This window comes from Rhinoderma darwinii, chromosome 1, assembly GCF_050947455.1.
Source record: "Rhinoderma darwinii isolate aRhiDar2 chromosome 1, aRhiDar2.hap1, whole genome shotgun sequence".
Taxonomy (NCBI): Eukaryota; Metazoa; Chordata; class Amphibia; order Anura; family Rhinodermatidae; genus Rhinoderma; species Rhinoderma darwinii.
The window spans coordinates 423,005,911-423,025,290 of record NC_134687.1 but is presented as its reverse complement, the minus strand read 5'-3'; positions in this window follow the sequence as shown (position 1 = coordinate 423,025,290).

Sequence of the window (19,380 nt, the reverse complement as noted above, 5' to 3'; positions counted from 1 at the left end):
GTTGTCTGGCCCCCGGGTGCCATCACAAGCATCAGAAGCCCCCACGATTGCATGGGGGCTGCTGATGCGCTACAAACCCGCTACATGCGGAGATCGCAATCGAGCCCCGCATGTAACGGGTTAATTGCCGAAATCAGCGGCGATGAGCCGCTGATCGGCAACACTGGAGAGTGTCAGCTGTCGGGGACAGCTGATCTCCAAGTTCCCGATGCACACTGTCGCCGACAGTGTGCATCGGGAACGGCACAGTGACTTTCTGTCACTCTGACAGGAAGCCTATCAGGACCAGCCGAAGGTTGGTCCTGATGGGCTTCCGTCCATGGCAGACCCGGAAGCCATTGTTTGGCTTCCGTTTGCCATACTAACTATCGGCAGACCCCGCAATTTCGGACGGGGGTCTGCCGATATGTTAGAAACCCCTAAAATTTGGCGATTGCACCCGATCGCCGAATTTAAGGGGTTAATGCGCCGAAATCAGCGGCAAAGGACCGCTGGCCGGCAAGAGGGGAGTGTCAGCTGTCGGCGACAGCTGACCTCCCGATTCCCGGTGCACACTGTCACCGACAGTGTGCACCGGGATTAACTCAGTAACTGTACGTCCTCGTGCGGGAAGTAACCTCCCGCAACGACGGACAGTTACGTCCTGGTGCGGATAGGGGTTAAAGGGGTATTCCACTTCACCTCAGCCGCAAGACTATATATGCGTAGCATATATATGTATGTATGTGTATTGCTGGATTATCTACACCACGCTTTTCTATTAAGACATAAAAACCATGTATAGCCCCCTGATGTTATTTTGATACACTTGGCACTTGTTGTAGATAGTTCCCACACAGCACTATAAATGTACGGCACAGGGATGGTGCGGGCTCAGGAGCTGAGCCCGTGCCATCAACAGAGGGTGTCAGCAGTAACATAAATCTTGACACCCTACTGAAATGGCCGAGATTGGTGCTAACACCGATCCCGGCCATTTAACCCCTTAGACCGTGGAACCTTAATCTGTAAATCCATTTGCAATGCAACCGCGAGTGCCACAGGACCTAATAGACTGCCTGTCAGTATAACACTGACAGACATGATACACTGCAATACTGAAGTATTATAGTGTATTATCAATTCCCATAATGGGACTAAATAATTATAAAACTAAAAAAATTAAATGTAAAAATAATAAAAAACTACATATAATTGGTATTGCCGCATCTGTAAGGACCCAAGACTATAAACATATCAAGTTATTTATCCTGCACGGTAAGCGCATAAACAAAGAAAACATACTGCTGTGTTTTGTTTATCTTGCTTTCCATAAAGAGGAATTGGGAGTGACCAAAAAGTCATATGTACCCCAAAAGTCAATGAAAAAATAAAAAAAAATGTTTTTACTTTACAAAAGTAGTAAAACATAAAAAAATATATACATTTGGTATCGTCGTAATTGTATCGAGCCACAGAATAAAGTTATCATGTTGTTTTTACCGCGAGGTGAACACTGTAAAAACAACACCCAAAAAACAATGGAGTTGCTGTTTACAATACATTATATAAATCTCAAGATGGTGCCATTAAAAAAATACAACTTGTCCAACAAAAAACAAGCCCTCATATGGCTACATCGATGAACAAATAAAAAATTTAAGGCTTTTGGAATGCAAAGATGAAAAAGCTAAAAGAAAACAAAAACTTTTTCCTTAACCCCTTCCCGACATTTGTCATATGGATATGTCATGGAAAGCCAGTGCTTCCCGCAATTTGACAAATGCCATCATCCCCGGGTGTCAGGCACAGTTGACACCCTGCTGTAATGGTAGGGACCGAAGTTAGCTCCGATCCCCGCCATTTAGCCCCTTAAATGCAACTCCTATAGTAGTGAATGGCAGTTACGGAAGCAGCGTAGCATGCAAGCTACGCTGTTTCCGTAACTACCATTCAGTACTCTGGGACTTACAGAAACAGCGTAGCTCAGCAAGCTACGCTGTTTACGTAACTCACGACCATATAACCTTTTCATGGTCGGAATTCAACTCATTCAGCTGCAACACAGAGCAGCTCAACAGGGTCTAGGGGGCCCTGTTCTGGAGATAGGTGCAGGTCCCAGAGGTGGGACCTGCATCTATCTGACATTTATGACATATCCTGTGGATTTGTCATAAATGTCTCTTATGGGAAAACCCCTTTAAGGTGTTTGCGGCTAATCGCCACCCAGGCAACGAAATCATCGGGGTGTCGGTGGCTGCAATGGGAATCGGAGGCCTAATACTGGCTTCCCGGTCTGCCTGGTACGGAAGCCTTCTAGGCCCCGTCCTCAACAGACCTAAAAGGCTTCCGTAGCCGATGGCAACACCCTCCTGTAAAACGGCAGGAACCGTAGCTAGCCCTGATTCCTGCCATTAACCCGTTAGATGTAGCGAATACTGCCTCATATCGGTTGATAGCAAATCGGCAGCCCTGCATGCGATCGCAGGGCTGCCGACTGCTGCTATGGCAACAGGAGGCCTAACAATGGCCTCCTGGTCTGCCATTATTGAAGCTGATTAGGCCCCGCACGGGGACGGAGCCTTATCGGCTTGCTGTAAGTTAATGACTGACAGATCTAATACATTGCACTATATAGGTAGTGCAATGTATTAGAAAATAAATCACACTGTTGGACCTTCAAGTCCCCTAGTGGCACTAATAAAAAGTGTTAAAAAAGTGTCAAAAAAAGCTGTCAAAAATATAATAAAAGTTTCAAGTAATAAAATAAAACAAAATCGCCCTTTTGTGCTTTTTCAATAATAAAGGTCTCCCTGTAGTTAGTGCCACAGTCCCCTCTGTAGATAATACCACAATGCCCTTTTTAGATAATACCACAATGCCCTCTGTAGATAGTGCCACCCCCCTGTAGATGATGCCACACACAACCCCTGTAGATGATGCCACACAGCCCCCTGTAGATGATGCCACACCCCCTGTAGGTGATGCCACACAGACCCCCTGTAGATGATGCCACACAGACTCCCTGTAGATGATGCCACACAGATCCCCTGTAGAATATGCCACACCCCCTGTAGATAGTGCCACACACAGCCCCCCTGTAGATAGTGCAACACATCTCCCCTGTAGATAGTGCCACACACAGCCCCCCTGCAGATAGTGCCACACAAATCTCCCCTGTAGATAGTGCCACATACACCCCCTGTAGATAGTGCCACATAATCCCCCTTTCAGATAGTGCCACATACTCCCCATGTATATAGTGCCACATACTCCTTGTAGATAGTGCCACATGCTCCCCTTGTAGATAGTGCCACATGCTCTTCCTGTATATAGTGCCACATACTCCCCCTGTAGATAGTGCCACATACTCCCCCTGTAGATAATGCCACATACTTCCCCTGTAGATAGTGCCACATACTCCCCCTGTATATACTGCCACGTACACACCCTGTAGGTAGTGTCACATACTTCCCCTGTAGATAGTGCCACATACTCCCCTATAGAGGAGGAACGCCTGATTTCATTGTCCATATATGAACAGTGACGTCGTCAGTGGCCCCCTCTGTGAGCGGAATCCCCGGCTAGGTGTCGGCAATGCTCTGGCCGGTGATTCCGCTACAGGAGGTGCCCCTGATGTCACTGCCCTTATATGGACAGTGAAGTCATGGGTTACTCCTGGAGCTCCAGCGTTTTGAAATTTTCTTAAAAATGTGAGAAATTGCTGCTTAAGTTCTAAGCCTTGTAACGTCCTAGAAAAATAAAAGGATGTTCAAAAAACGATGCCAATCTAAATTAGACGTATGGGGATGTTAATTAGCAACTATTTTGTGTGATATTACTATCTGTTTTACAGCAACAACCTAAAGAAATGGAGTCAGAACAATACTATTGCTGATACAATTGTCATTTTTATTAATACATAACATAAAAAAACTCACATATTAAAATCAAAGATGACTACCACAGTGTGGAAAAATGGAAGCCAGACAACTGTAAGTAATTGGATATCTCCTAGCATGAACATTGAGTGTATTATACAAAAATAAATAGATGAATAAGTGACACCTGGAACAACTTCAGAAAGTATTCAATGTTCTATATAGTATATGAGATCCCAGGCCAATGTATACGATTATAAATAATAACGCAACTAAACACCTATCCCACACAAATCATTGTGTGAGAAGATGCCAATAGCTGTGTATTAGCAACTTACCCATGGTGTGTAGCACTGCTGTCTGGCGTCACACCCGACGCGCGTTTTGTTTTACAAGCAGATACATTTAAATTGAGAAAAATGCTAATTTTTGAAAAAAAACAAAACGCTAAACTTTGGTGTTTTTCACAATTAAATATTCAATGTATCGACCAAATTTTACCACTAACTTAATGTACAATGTGTCACGAGAAAACAATCTCAGAATCGCTGGGATAGGTGAAAGCATTCCGGAGTTATTACCACATAAAGTGACACGTTAGATTTGAAAAATGAGGCTCTGTCAGGAAGGTCAAAAGTGGCCAAAGAGGGAAGGGGTTAAGGCCCAAAATAGCTGTGTCATTAAGGGGTTAAATAACTTTCCAATTTTTTTTTAAAGGAAAACACCATTTGCCACCATCTACTACCTGCACAGCTATATTCAAACGAATTGGAGCCTATGCAAGTTACGTGAAACATGTTATTCCTCATTTGGCAGTCACATTCACGCAAACATCCTGTTGCCCACTGGATGTGCTCAGGATCTGCCATGCAGCTCATCTCACTACCTCAGCTTTCCAGGACCCAAGCAAAGGTATGGCATAAAAAAAAACCTTCAAATTGAAATCTTTCAATTGTATCATATTGTGCATGAAGCTATAATTCAGTGAAAATGCAAATTGCACTACATTTATCAAAATAAATTAGGCACAACTTGCGAGAAATGTTCCATACTTTTATCAAAAATAAAATATTTAAATGTAAGGCACGACCATTACAAGACACTGTCAACAGCTGAATTTATAAACTGACTGCGAAACAGGTATTGCAGGTGCAGTGTCTCTTTAAATGGTTTGTTTAGGTCTTAGAAAGACACGCTCACTTTAGCTCCACCCACAACCCGGAATAATGACAGTTCCAGGTAGAAGTCACAACTCCCTAAACTCCGCCTGCTAGGGACACACCCACCCCAGCGTCGCTGAGATTCGGTACAGTTGCGTCTACAAGAGAAGGGGCGTGTCCGCGCGTTCCCGCGTCTCCTTGTCAGTGGGTGTGTCCGCGTGCGTGAGAGTGTCCGCGCCCGTAACGGTCCACACACTCCGCTTCCAGGCCTTCAATACGTGCCCGCGCTTCCGCCATGTTGTTGTGGTTGTGAGGAGGAAGGAAGAACCCAGAGCTCGGACTGACAGCAACCGACAACGGGGAGGGGGGGACGAGACAGCTGACACCGGGGACTTCATTCCTCAGCGCCGCACGGTAACGAGACGGCCTGTTTATAGCGTGTCATCAGCTCGTGCATGTATAATAGCAATACACTGGGTTCTCTGGAGCGGTCAGCTGCTACTGGTTTAGTTTATGTCTTAGTATTTACCAAAATAGATACACGGTGTGTGTGTTGTGTAAACTAATCACATGATCAAACGCTTTGCCATAGTTCTTGAATGGTAATGGGGAATTGTACATTCATTTTTAATTCATTTTATGTTCAGTCCTAGTTAAATCATATATGTTCGCTTCGTTTAGTTTCTTTGTTACCCCCAGACTATGTAATCGGTCCATTGCTGACATTTTAGATAGTAAAATCTATAATTATGGTCAGTAACCCTGGTTATTATAGATGACCGGCCATGAGCACTGTCAGTGAGGTGTGTGTGTGTGTGTGTATATATATATATATATATATATATATATATATATATGTGTGTGTGTATATATAATGCGCATTTGTCCATCTATTTCCTTTAACACTTGCGTTTTAGACTTTTGTAACTTCACAGTCTACAAAACCCACATAGTATATGACAAACAATAAAATATTCCCTATGTGTTTGCCATGAAACACGCCGGTATCTTCTCCTGGTATACGTCTTCTGTGGTGTTTTGTATACCTTCTGTAATCCTAGTTTTGTGTTTGTTGTCGCAGGGAGTTTGCATTGCCTTCGTATTGTGAAATTCATCCACTTGTGTGTTGTATTTATATAGTGCCACAAATGCACACAGTATTATAGCATGAGCAAATAGCACTGTGGGCTTAACTCTTACTGCGCTGGTAACTCTGCCGCTTCAGTGGTTATCGGTATTATATATTCTATGTCCCGTAGTATTAAGAGGATGTTTGCAGCATAACCTATAGAGTATATATGTTACAGAATATGGCCGCAGTGTCCGCTGTAGAGGAGTTCAGAAACACTTCCTCAAATGCTGCTTGTAAGTCACCGCGACCTGTGCGGAAATCTGTAGCATATAAAACTGAATGAGTGGTAGTCAGGGCTTCAACCCTCTAGTGGTATTATAAAGGTGTCTGTCCCAAGGAGCAAATCACGATGGGGGCACTTCTTTACCAGTGTATATTGTAAAGCCTCGTCCACGCAGCCATAGGCTGTATTATATCGCCCTGTTGTAGCTGTATATTTAGGGTTAAGGACGGGATCAGATCCTGATCAAGAAAGCTCTACCCATAGAAGGGATGCGTCAATATCTGGCCATGTGCAGAAGTTTACGCTCAGCCCATGTGAGGTCTAAATATTTTTGGGGACGATACGGGAGGGGATCTTAATAAAAGGTGGGAAAAGATGTCATCAGAGGAAAGAAAAGCATTTTCTGCTTTTCACTGGGGTTTACAGTCTTCCCATGAACAGAAAATCTGGCTGTGTGACTGTGCCCTAATACATATTATACTTCTAAGCTATACATTGTATTCTTTTGATATTGTTAAATATTTTGCTGGTATACTACAAACACAACATAAGCTTTCTGTGTGTTTACTGGATCCTGTTCTGTGTGTTTAAAACTGGACTATAGGTCCCTTTAATAGCAAACTCCATTAGTTTAGTAAGTAGTCATGTGACTGAGAGGTGAGATGCAAAATCCGAATTCCGACAGGGTGAAGCACGCACTCTCTGGCACATCTCCTTACTGTGTCATACTCTGTGGAGTGAAATAAATGCCTTCTCTGTCTGGAATGTTCGCCATAGTCATTTTTTTCCCCTGCAGTTTAGTGTTCCAGTACCTGCCTAGTGCCATTGTTATGCCCCTGAGCATTCAACACTTGTCATTATTAAAATGCTAAGGAGTACGCTACATGTTAAATTACCATTAACTGGGTCATCGATGGAAATGACACAAATGTCATATCTTGTATTGTGACTGGTTGGGAACCAGATTTCTAAGAACGGAAGTTAAGAATCCACAACTTTTTTTTTTAGATGAATTGTTTATACGCGTCAGGTAGGTATAGACGGGTAAAGATCAACCTATGAGTACAGTGCCGCCCATAAATCTCAGGAGAACACGGTCTCTGTGGACTCTCCTTCTCATCCACCCTATTTTATTATATAGTACAAAGAGCAATCTGCTAGATATTCACCTCTATCAATCCATTAAAGTCCGACTGATAAAAATTGTAACCTATTGGATCATTTGCCTTTTAGTTCATGCTAAACTGTGGATCACATTTTATAAATAACAAACTCCATAACTTCCTTATCTTTGCCATTCTTATATGTATGATTGTAGAGGGTCTGTTTCTGTGTAGAATAGAGGGAGAGACTGAGCTCAGGAATATATAATTTCTTCGTTTTTTCATAAAAATACTGAATTAACCCCTTAAGGACACGGCCAATTTTAGCCTTGAGGACAGAGCAATTTTTTTTACATTTCCCTCTTTGCATCCCGACGCTCATAACGCTTTTATTTTTTTGTACGACGTAGTTGTATGAGACTTTGTTTTTTGCGGGACGAGTTGTACTTTATGTAGGTACCATTTTTTGGTACAAATACATTATCGTTTAATTTCTATACATTTTTAATTAGATTAAAATGCAGAAAAAAAGCAGTTGCGCAGCAGTTTTAATATTTTTTTTTTTTTACACCATACACCGATCATAATAAATAATGTTATACATTTGTTGTACAGGTTGTTACGGTCGTGGCGATACCAAATATGTCTATATTATTTCATGTTTTGGGACTTATATTTTAAAAAGTTGATTTATTATAAAAAATGTGTGTTTCTGTGTATTTTATTTACTTTTTATTTATTTATTTACCATTATTTTTTTTTTACATTCATTTAACTTTTTTTTTTAATCCCATAATTGGATTTATCATTTTGATTTTTATTTTGTAACTGTAATGTACTGGCATAGATCTATATGCCAGTACATTAGCCTGTTACTGATCGTACACAGGCAGTTGTTAGGGCATAACAGGATGCCCTAACAGGAAATATGTTCAGACAGCCCTGGGGTCCTTCACTGGACCCTGGGCTGTCTGGCCATATGAGTTGTTGGCTTTGATCGCGTCAGTTATTTTCTGTGACGCGATCAATGTGCAGTCCCCTCTCCTTGAACGCCGCGATCAGCTGTCATCGCGGCGTTCAAAGGGTTAACAGCGGAGAGAAGATGTTTCTCTCCTCTCCGCTGTCAGAGCGGGACCGTGGCTGTGTATTACAGCCGTTGCCCCGCTCTCGATCGCACACACAGAGACGGCAGGGACGGCTGTCACACAGGACGAGTATGCTCGTCCTAATGCGCGAAGTGCTCGCCGCTCAGGACGAGCATACTCGTCCTGTGTCGGCAACCAGTTAAACCAGTTTTAATTGCTGTCAGGACTCATAGAGTCTTTAAATTCTGCTTTCTCTTCCACCTACAGCACATTTGCTGTATGGGTTTATATATGAGAAGAGCTGTCTAACACACCCCTGTGTGGACAGTGAGGAGCAGGACCAAGAGCTGATATGGCTGACAGTAGATGTCAGCTAGCTACTTCCTGTCCCAGTGACTGAAGGCAGGAGGTTTCTGTAGCACAAACTGCTGAGCCTATAACAGATAGACACTCCACACAGTTATCATACATAGGGATTTGGGAGAACAGGCAAGTTTTAATTCTTTCTTGAAGGTACAGGTTAAACATGATATCAACCAGATCATTCTCTCTATGTACTTCCTATTATTTATAATGTGCCAACATTCTATTCTGCCGCACTTCTAATTACTCACATGATGACTGGTGACCACTGTATCTCTCATATGTCTTCTAGTACTGTTCAAATTAACATATTCCCACATTTCGCTAAAATCGCCAGAATCGGACTAGCCTACCAAAGTAGCAGAGGATCCAGCGGTGTGCGTAGGCCCTGACAATGTTGTACTACTAATCAAGCAGAAGACTTTCTTGGCATTGCTCACACTTTACATTGCATAATGTTAGTTGACTTCAGGTAACATAATAGAGAACAATAACCTATCAATAAACTACATGGCTTATGCTCTGCTCCCTGTTGCCATTCCTCTGTGTACTTGCTGCCATAATAAGTTATGGTCCGTGGAGATGTCATGTGACTGGCGGCCTATGCCAGCCTGCTGAGGTGACATCACTATGAATAATTTTTCAAAGGGGCGAGCCTTTGTTTTATTTTATTATTTTATATGACCATAAAACCCCTTTTAATCTAAATATTGAGCATTGATAAATATGTTCAATATATTCATAATTTAATAAGAAAAAATTACTTATTTTCCAGCTCTGCATGCAGCGCGGTGGCTCAGTGGTTAGCGCTGTTACTTTGCAGCACTGCAGGGAGTTCGTATGTTCTCCGTGTTTGCGTGGGTTCCTCACAGGTATGCCGGTTTCCTCCCACGCTCTAGAAACTTAGGGAATTTAGATTGAGCCCCTTGGGGACAGTGAGTGACGACGTATACAGCGCCACAGAATAGCTATTGGTTTCGTGATAAAAACGGAAACCTTACGGAACAGAGACTGTCTGCGATGGAAGCGTTACCATTGAAATCAATGGTAATGCGAACGGAAGCTCTGGTTTTCATTTGCCTTTCTACTGATGGGTTCCTCCGACAGAAAAGGTCTGGCGGAACCCATCAACGGAACATAGCGCTGATGTGAACGCACCCTAAGCAACAGAAATAAACCATTCAGAAGTGGTGAGAAAATGTTGATCCCTAACAAATGAAAATGTGTTTTCTATAGCTGTTATCTTGTCAAAGCCAGTGATAGAAACCTTTTTCTTTTTTGCAAGTATGATGCATAGTCTTATGATGGGAAATTCAGCTGATGCAAGCGTCCCATCATGCTCGTCCTTGAGACCGTCTAGGTTATGTGTAGCTAGACCCAGCTATTTGGTGCTTCGATCAATATTTACAATATGCCAGCCTGCTTCCGTCTGACTGGTGAGATAGATGTTTACAGACATGGGTGTCCGTGTAAACATTTTTAAGTAAGGCCCTATTCACATCAGCGTTGCCCTTCCATTGAGGGTTTCCGTCGGGTTAACCCTTCAACAGAAAGGCAAACGGAAACCTTAGCTACCTTTGCGTCACCATTGATCTCAATGGTGACGGAAACCTAGCTAATGGCTTCCGTCTGTCACCGTAGTAAACGGGTTACGTTGTTTTGATGGGATCGATATCCTAGTCGACTGCGCTATTGGTTCCGTCAAGAACAACGGAACCCTGTCACAACGGTGACAGACGGAAGCCATTAGCTAGGTTTCCGTCACCATTGATATCAATGGTGAGGGAAATGGAAGCTTAGGTTTCAGTTTGCCTTTCCGTTGAGGGGTTAACTTCGATGGACACTTCTGACGGAACCCCTCAACGGAAGGGCAACGGTGACGTGAACAGGCCCTTAGATTTTCTTGGGGTTTTTAGAGCTGTTGTCTGTGAAAATTGCAGTAGTCGTATAATGGAATAATGTCCGGATATGAAAAATATTAAAGGGGTTTCCGGAACCAATTAACTAATTTCTATTTCACTGCACATAAAAAAACAATGTTATTTGTAATATACTTACGTTTTTGATTTCGCTTTCTAGCACCCAATTCCAGCACCGGTCACATGATCAGTCTCCACTAGCAGAATCTATACTTCCGGCGCTACTCCGTACATGATCTTTGACTTCTGTTTTCCGGCCTGCTCTATGTACGGGAACGTCATTCCTGACGTCACTGCACACTGAGGGAAGGGGTGGACCGGATATTCTTTCTCCGAGCATGTGCGTTTGACCTGCCTTGCTCCTGGCGCATGGCATGCTGGGAGCGGACCGGAAGCTGTCATAGGAGGCATGTAAACACAGTGCGGAATGTAAAGAGAACATTTACAGCACGGAAAGAAACAAAACTTCAAAAAGTTATTTAGGTGGGTGTATTTAGAGCTAAAAAAAAACATCAGACTATTAAGAAAAATATTTTTTCAGATCCCGGAAAACTCCTTTAATGATGGACAAAATGTAGTACATTAGAGAAACGCGTTATTTTTGGTAAGTATTTTTTTGGGGTCCGGAACCTTCCATAATAAATCATCTGTGTCAAATATACTACAGATACAATAATGTCAGGCATTCACTTTACCTTTTCACCAAAATATTCTCTTCCTCCTGAACTTTCTAGATCCTTTCTGCCCCCCCCCCCCCCGGTGAGAATGAAAACTGAAGCAGGCTCTATGCCGAAACAGATACACAAATATACAGGCATGCAATGTTTGTGCGTTAAAGTGGAACACGGTGACTTATAAATGGCCACTGGCGCACATGTAGAACGCGACTCATTTGTCATACCTATAAGGTACATCGAGTGCCCTGATAACCAAGCTTTGTTACGACCCCTCACTTGAATTTAGGTTTTGTTTTTAGGAAAAAAACCAAAACTTTTTCATTTGTGCACCCCTGCAAACCCGAGTGTCTGCAAGGTCGACGCTTTGTGATGGTCCCACGCTGTTACGTATTCAGTGTTAATAGTCTTGTGATTTCACATCATTACACATGGAATGTTATTTACACATCTCCCCGGGATTACAATGATATCTATCTTCTGAACCATTTCACATGTCTGAATGGAAAAGTGGGCATTTCTGTCTCTGTGCCAGGTTCCGTGGCCTCGCTGGTTTTGTTTTGCTGATATCAGCCATCGGTTTTCTTTGATGGGATTAGACTGCACATTGTTCTCACCCATGTTTACGCTATCCCCTTTATGCACACTGTCTGTGTAAATTGAACACATCAGCTTGTCAACAGGAGCCTCCAGTGTTCTTTTCATTCATATATAGATTATTTTTGCATGCTCTTCTGCATCACTACAGTAGAGGCGGTTTATACAGGTGTTATCCCTATTTTCACATTGCTGTTTGATCCCTATCACAAGATCCCCCCCACTGCTATCCTTTATACTCCTCAGGGGCAGATATATTAAGATGTGTAGTTCAGCAGTACTCCAGTGTGTAAAATTGGTGCATTTCCCAGAAGGCATTGCACACATTGCTGTATTATGGCTGTTTTTACATGTTTATCATCACCTTATGCAACTGGGAGGTCATGCCTACTTTCCCCAGCACAAACAAAAGCTGTCATTTGTATCAGAAAAAATGTCGGGGCGCACAGAATGGCGTAATTGCATTGGTACATCTCCTCTTTTCGATGACTATTGTAGCTGTATGCAATCCCTTACCGTAATCTTCGTTACTGTGGCTGCCTGAGACTATACCTTCTAGTAATATTCACCCGGTTGTTTGTGTGGGTGTTTTTTGGCACCACTATATCCAGCTGTTGATGGTGCTCCTGTATTATGTATCTCCGGAACATTGGCGTTATGAGTGGTGGAAAATTAAGAAAACTTCATTATCTTTCTAGAATCGCGAGTACCAACTTTTTGCCATGAGGAAACCCTGTAAACCATATATCAAAACTGGTGCAAAGGAAAAGTGGAGTAATTACCAATGGCGATCTATCAGATTCCACCTCTTGTTTTGGACAATCAAAGCGGCAACCCGATTGGTTGCCATGGTTAACTACGCCACTTTTCCTTTGCACCAGTTTTAATATATCTCCTCCAGTGTGAGAGCAATATAAATATTAAATGGCTCACACTTGTTGAATGTATTGTCCACCTCAGGAAAATCCTCTTTGAATTAACCTGAAGATCAACCCACAATTCATTGCACCCAGAGAAGCTTTCTGCCAGGGGACTTCTGACTAGGTTCCACCGAACCTTGGTGGCGAAACACTGCTCTAGAAATATTTGCTATATCGGATGCCAACTGCAAATGTGGGATTTCCATGTTGGGCCACAGTCTTATTCACATTTGAGCTTGAAATCTGATATTTTTTTATTTTTCTTCAAAACAATGCTATGGTCTATACGGTTTTGCTGCAGTTTTTTTTCCAATTGAAGTACAGCATTGAAAACCACAAAAAAAACGTATGTGGCTTTCCCTCCACGGATGTTGAGCACAAGACTTTGCTTAGGGACACATTCACATTTTGAAGTTAGTGTGGCTTTGCAATCCCTCACAACAGAGGGGAAAATGGATGGCAAAACCTATTAGAGCTCTAGATTATACATATTTATATACAGTATTAGCTGGATGCTGCAGTTTTTCTCCAAAAAATAAATGTCAAGAATCGCAGCAAACCACTCTGTGAACTTGATGGGAAGATTCAGCCGACTATGCATTTGTTGTGCTACATGGCAGCCCTTCAGATGAATGAGCTCTATGACATCCATGTACCCTAATACTGCATATGAACCGAGGTTCACCTGATAGGACAACCCCTTTTTAAAGAGAATCTGTCGGGTCTCTTTTAGTAAATACCTGTATTTTCCATAAAATAAGGAATTCTGGGGCAGCTTTTCTTTTAGTTGATGATTTTTGATAAGTTGCACAGACAACTTGCATACATATAAGTTTTTTTTTCTGATGGTGATGTTAACACCAATCAGATCACTCATTTTCCAACCTGCATTTTAAGAGTTGATGCTGAGATTTACAGTACTTTGCACAAGTTGCAAAAGTGATCAAAATTCGTATGTACCACAAAATGGTACAAAATAAACTACAGCTCGTCCCAAAAAAAAAGCCCTCACCCCGCTCAATCGACGGAAAAATAAAAAAGTTATGGCTCTCAGAATTTTTTTGTTAACAAATTGTTGTTTTTCTGTGTAAAAGTAGTAAACAATAAAAAAACAATGTGTAAAAAAAAACAATATAAATTTGGTATCCCTAGAATCGTATTAAGGCACAGACTAAAGTTCAGTTTGTTTTTACCACGTGGTGAAGGCTGTAAAAACAATGGAGGAATTTTAGTTTTTTTCCAATTCCACCCCACAATTTTTTTTTTTTTTTTTTTCAGTTTCCCAGTACATTATATGGTACTTTTAAATGGTGCAAATCGAAGCTACAGCTCCTCATGCAAAAAATAAGCCGCCTTACCACTCCATTGACTGAAAAATAAAAATGTTATGGCGGGGAGTGAAAAAGTAAAACGGAAAATGGCTGGGTCGTTAAAGGGCTAATGACTATTTCATGAAAATGATGATCATTATGATCTGTTTGGTATAATTGTTTGTTCATACACCTGACTATAATCCTACAAAATCTGTGACTTTGCAAGTCTACATGGAAGAATTTGTTTTGAAGGCAAAGGGAGGTCACACCAAGTATTGCTTTTATTTAGATCTCTACTGTTCGCTTTGTATTTTGTTAATTGATTAAAAAAAGTAACTTATTTTGAAAGCATTCTTACTTTTCAGCATATTTCTACAACGACCTAAAACTTTTGCACAGTACTTTAGTTTTTCCTGCACTGTGCTTTTTTTTATGTTCATGAGGCCCACCCTGATAGGTTTATCAATGTGCTTTGACAATTTTTTTTAAAATATTTGCATTGATAAAGTGTTCTGCACAAGTGTCACATTTATCAATCTCTCCCCACTACTTTTGTGAAACAGATACTTTATGTACTGTGTTCTTGCTACACTGCAATTACTGGTGCAACGGGGAATACCACTATTGGTAAGGATGGCACCTTTTCAGCATAACATAGGCATAGTTCAAGGAGTCATGTGATTTTAAGACGACGTAAAGATGACTTTTTTTTTTTTTTGGTTCTCCTTAGTTGAAATAAGAGTCCAGAAGGAGTGGCTTGTTTTAACTCAGACGTGTGTGTGTGTGTGTGTTGGCAGTTACATGTGTGTTGTGATACCTGATCTGTTTGGCATGGCAGTCACATGTCCTTCTGTAGCTTGGTCTGTGTACAGGCTGATAGCATGACCGTATGGAGCAATAGTAACAGGCTTGACTTATCAGTCAGTACCAGCTGTCAACACCAGAGAAGCTTCTTGATGCTGTTTGTCTAGACGTAGGTAATAAAGTCTGAATTCTTGCACAGACCAGTAGCTCTGCAATGCAACCTATGATTTACCTGGTTTTGTTCCTCCCCAAGTGTATTATTAACCTTTTCTCTAAGAGTGATGATTAAAAGGCCTTCCCTTGTTACTTATCTTTCACGTTTCAAGATCTGTCCTAGTAAGCACATTATCACCCGGTTGGTAGGACTTTGAGCTATCCCTGTCACATGTTGTTAAACGGTCTCTGTTTTATCTTTACACTGCAGCAATGGGGAAGGTTTATCGCCGTTTAGAACTTGACTAAGCGGGTGCTCATAAGTAGAAAAAGTCCTGCATTGTCACAGCATTGATGACTCTGCCACATTGTCATGCTAATCTTCATGTCTGTGTCTTTACAGGCGTTTTCTGATCTAGCACAGAGATGCATTTCCAGCTAAAGCTAGTAGAGTTTTACTACCAGGCTACATCCGCCTTCTGGGATGTTAAATGATTCATTCTTTAGCCATCTGATGATGAATACCTGTCATTGTTTACTACCTGCGCTGTCTTTCTGTGTGTTGCGTCACTCCAGGTGTGACAGTCACCTGCTCTACTTGTGAGCTTGTCTTTTTGCTGTCAGCTGATTGTGTTAATCTTAAAACAATGTACATATTTGTTATCTTATTAGACCTATAAACGGGCTTACTGTTCTTTAAAATGATGGTATTTATCATATAAAACACAAGTCAAGGTTTATATTTAGTACATCTGACTAAACAGCATGTAAAATATGTATGTGTATATATATGTGTGTGTGTGTGTGTGTATATATTAGTCCTTCTCAATGAATTAGAATATCATGAAAATATATATATTTTTTCAGTAATTCAATTCAAAAAGTGAATCTCATATTATACAGATTCATTACACACAGAGTGATCTATTTACAGCATTTTCTTTCTTTTAACCCCTTCCCGACATGCGCCGTACATGTACGGCGCTGTCGGGAGGTGCTTCCCGCAAAGCGCCGTACATGTACGGCGCAGTGATTGTGCGGGCTCAGAAGCAGAGCCGGCACCATCACCGCGGGGTGACAGCTGTATTATACAGCTGGCACCCTCCTGTAACTGCCAGGACCGGAGCTATTCTCCGATCCGGTAGATTAACCCCTCAGATGCTGCGCTCAATAGGTTTTCACCCGATCGGCAACCCAGTGATGCAATCGCTGGGTTGCTGTGGCAATCGGACGCCAGAAAATGGCGTCCGAGTCTGCCTTGTACGGGAGCCCATGAGGACCCGCCTTCGGCGTGTCCTCATAGGCTTGCTGTCAGTGAATAACTGACAGCGCTAATACACTGCACTACGTATGTAGTGCAGTGTATTAGAGTAGCGATCGGGGCATCAGGCCCTCATGTCCCCTAGTGGGACAAGTAAGAAAAGTAAAAAAAAGTTAATAAAAATGTGGTAAAACAATAAAAACACACACATTTCAAATAAAAATAAAGCTAAACTGACTTTTTTCCCATAGTTAGTCTTTTATTATGGGGAAAAACCGTAAAAATTAAAAAAACTATACATAATTGGTATCGCCGCGTCCGTAACGACCCAAACTACAAAACTATTATGTAATTTATCCCGCACGGTGAACGCCGTAAAAAAAAACCATGAAAAACAACGCCAGAATCTTTGTTTTTAGGTCACATCTCCTTCCAAAAAATGCTATAAAAAGTGATCAAAAAGTCACATTTACTCCAAAATAGTACTAATTAAAACGGCAATCCGCCCCGCAAAAAATAATCCTTGACACCGCTTAGTGCACGCAAAAATAAAAAAGTTATGGGTCTTAGAACATGGCGACACAGAAAACAAATGATTTTATAAAAAGTGATTTTATTGTGCAAAAGCCGCAATACATAAAAAAAACTATATAAATTTGGTATCGCCGTAATCGTATCGACCCGCAGAATAAAGCTAACATGTAATTTAGGGCGCACTGTGGATGCCGATAAAAAAACCAATAAAAAACTATTCCAGAATTGCTTGTTTTTGGTAATTTCCTTTACCAAAAAATGAAATAAAAAGTGATCAAAAAGTCGTATGTGTTCTAAAATGGTACCAATAAAATCTACAGCCCGTCTCGCAAAAAACAAGCCCGCACACCGCTCAATCAACTGAAAAACAAAAAAGTTACGGCACTAGTAATGCGGTGATGAAAAAACATCTCAATGCGCAGGCCGGAGGGGAACATTCCTGCAGTTTCAGAGCCCTAGTATTTAGGAACTAGGAAAGGGAAGGGACATCCGCTGGAAGCGAGGGCGCCCGTATTATACCAGCGCAAAACTTTCCCAGTAATATTTCCCAAACTACGAAGGAGAAAAAGTCCCCGAAAGGTGCAGAGCGTTACAAAAGGGGGATAAGAGAGAAAACCGTTTATCAGTGCGACACCGGCCTGTGCATAACGGATCGCTTCACAGCGTAACACACATCTATGGATAATTGTATTATTTATCCCATTATTATACCCTCTTATTATATACCCTGATATCCTCCGCACAGATTACATATACCCTGATGTACTCTGCGCAGCTTACATATACCCTGATGTACTCCGCACATATTACATATACCCCTGATGTACTCCGCACAGATTACATATACCCTGATGTACTCCGCACAGATTACATACGCCACCACATTATAAACTGAAATACCAGCAAAACCCCAAACAGAACTATTACCAAGCAAAATCCATGCTCAAAATGGCGGTCTATTCCTTCTTAGCCCTACAGTGTGCCCAAACGGCAATTTATGTTCACAAGTAAGGCATTACCATACCCGGGAGAACCCGCTTAACAATTTATGGGGTAAGATTCTCTAGGGGCACAACATCTTGTGCGGTGAATGGGCAGATCAGTGGAAAAATTGCAATTTTCACTTTGCACCATCCACTGCGTATTCATTTCTGAAAAACACCTGTGATGTCTAAATTCTCACTACACCCCTTGATAAATGCCTTTAGGGGTGTAGTTTCTAAAACGGGGTTACTTTTGTTTGGTACATCAGGGGTTTTGCAAATGCAACATGGCGTCCGCAAACCATTCCAGCAAAATCTACGCTCCAAAAGATAAATACCGCTCCTTTTCTTCTGAATGCTCCCATATACGTAAATAGCTGATTATAACCACATATGGGGTGTTACCGTACTCGGGAGAAATTACTTTACAAATGTTGGGGTGCTTTTTCTTCTCTATTCCTTGTAAAAATGAAAAATGTTGATCTAAAACTACATCTTGTTGGAAAAAAAAAATATTTTTCATTTTCATAGCTTAATTCTAATTAATTTAGCAAAAAACCTTTTGGGATCAAAATTTTCACTATACCCCTAGATGATTCCTCAGGGGGTAGAGTTTCCCAAATGGAGTCACTTTTGGGGTGTTTCCACTGTACTAGTACTACAGGCAAATGTGACATGGCGCCCAGACACTATCCAAAATCCAAATGGTGCTAGTTCCATTCTGAGCCCTACCGTGTGTCCAAACAGCCGTTTATGACCACATGTGGGGTATTGTTTTACTCGGGAGAAGTTGCTTTACTAATTTTACGGTGATTTTTCTCCTTTAGTCCTTGTGGAAATGAAAAAAAATTAGCTAAACCTACATTTTATTTGAACAAAAATGTAGATTTTCATTTTCATGGCCTAGTTCCAAAACTTTTTGCAAAAAAACTGGCCGGTCAAAATGCTTGCTACACCCCTAGATAAATTCCTCGAGGGGTATAGTTTCCAAAATGGGTTCACTTGTTGGGGGTTTCCACTGTTTTGTCCCCTAGGGGGCTTTGCAAATGCGACATGGCCTCCGCAAACCATTCCTGCTAAATTTGAGCTCCAAGAGCCAAATGGCGCTCTTTCCATTCTAAGCCCTGCCGTGTGTCTAAATAACCGTTTATTACCACATGTGGGGTATTGTTTTACTCTGGAGAAATTGCTCTACAAATGTTCTGGAGCTTTTTCTACTTTAGTTCTTTTGGAAATGAAAAAAAATTAGCTAAACCTACATTTTTTTTGAACAAAAATGTAGATTTTCATTTTCAT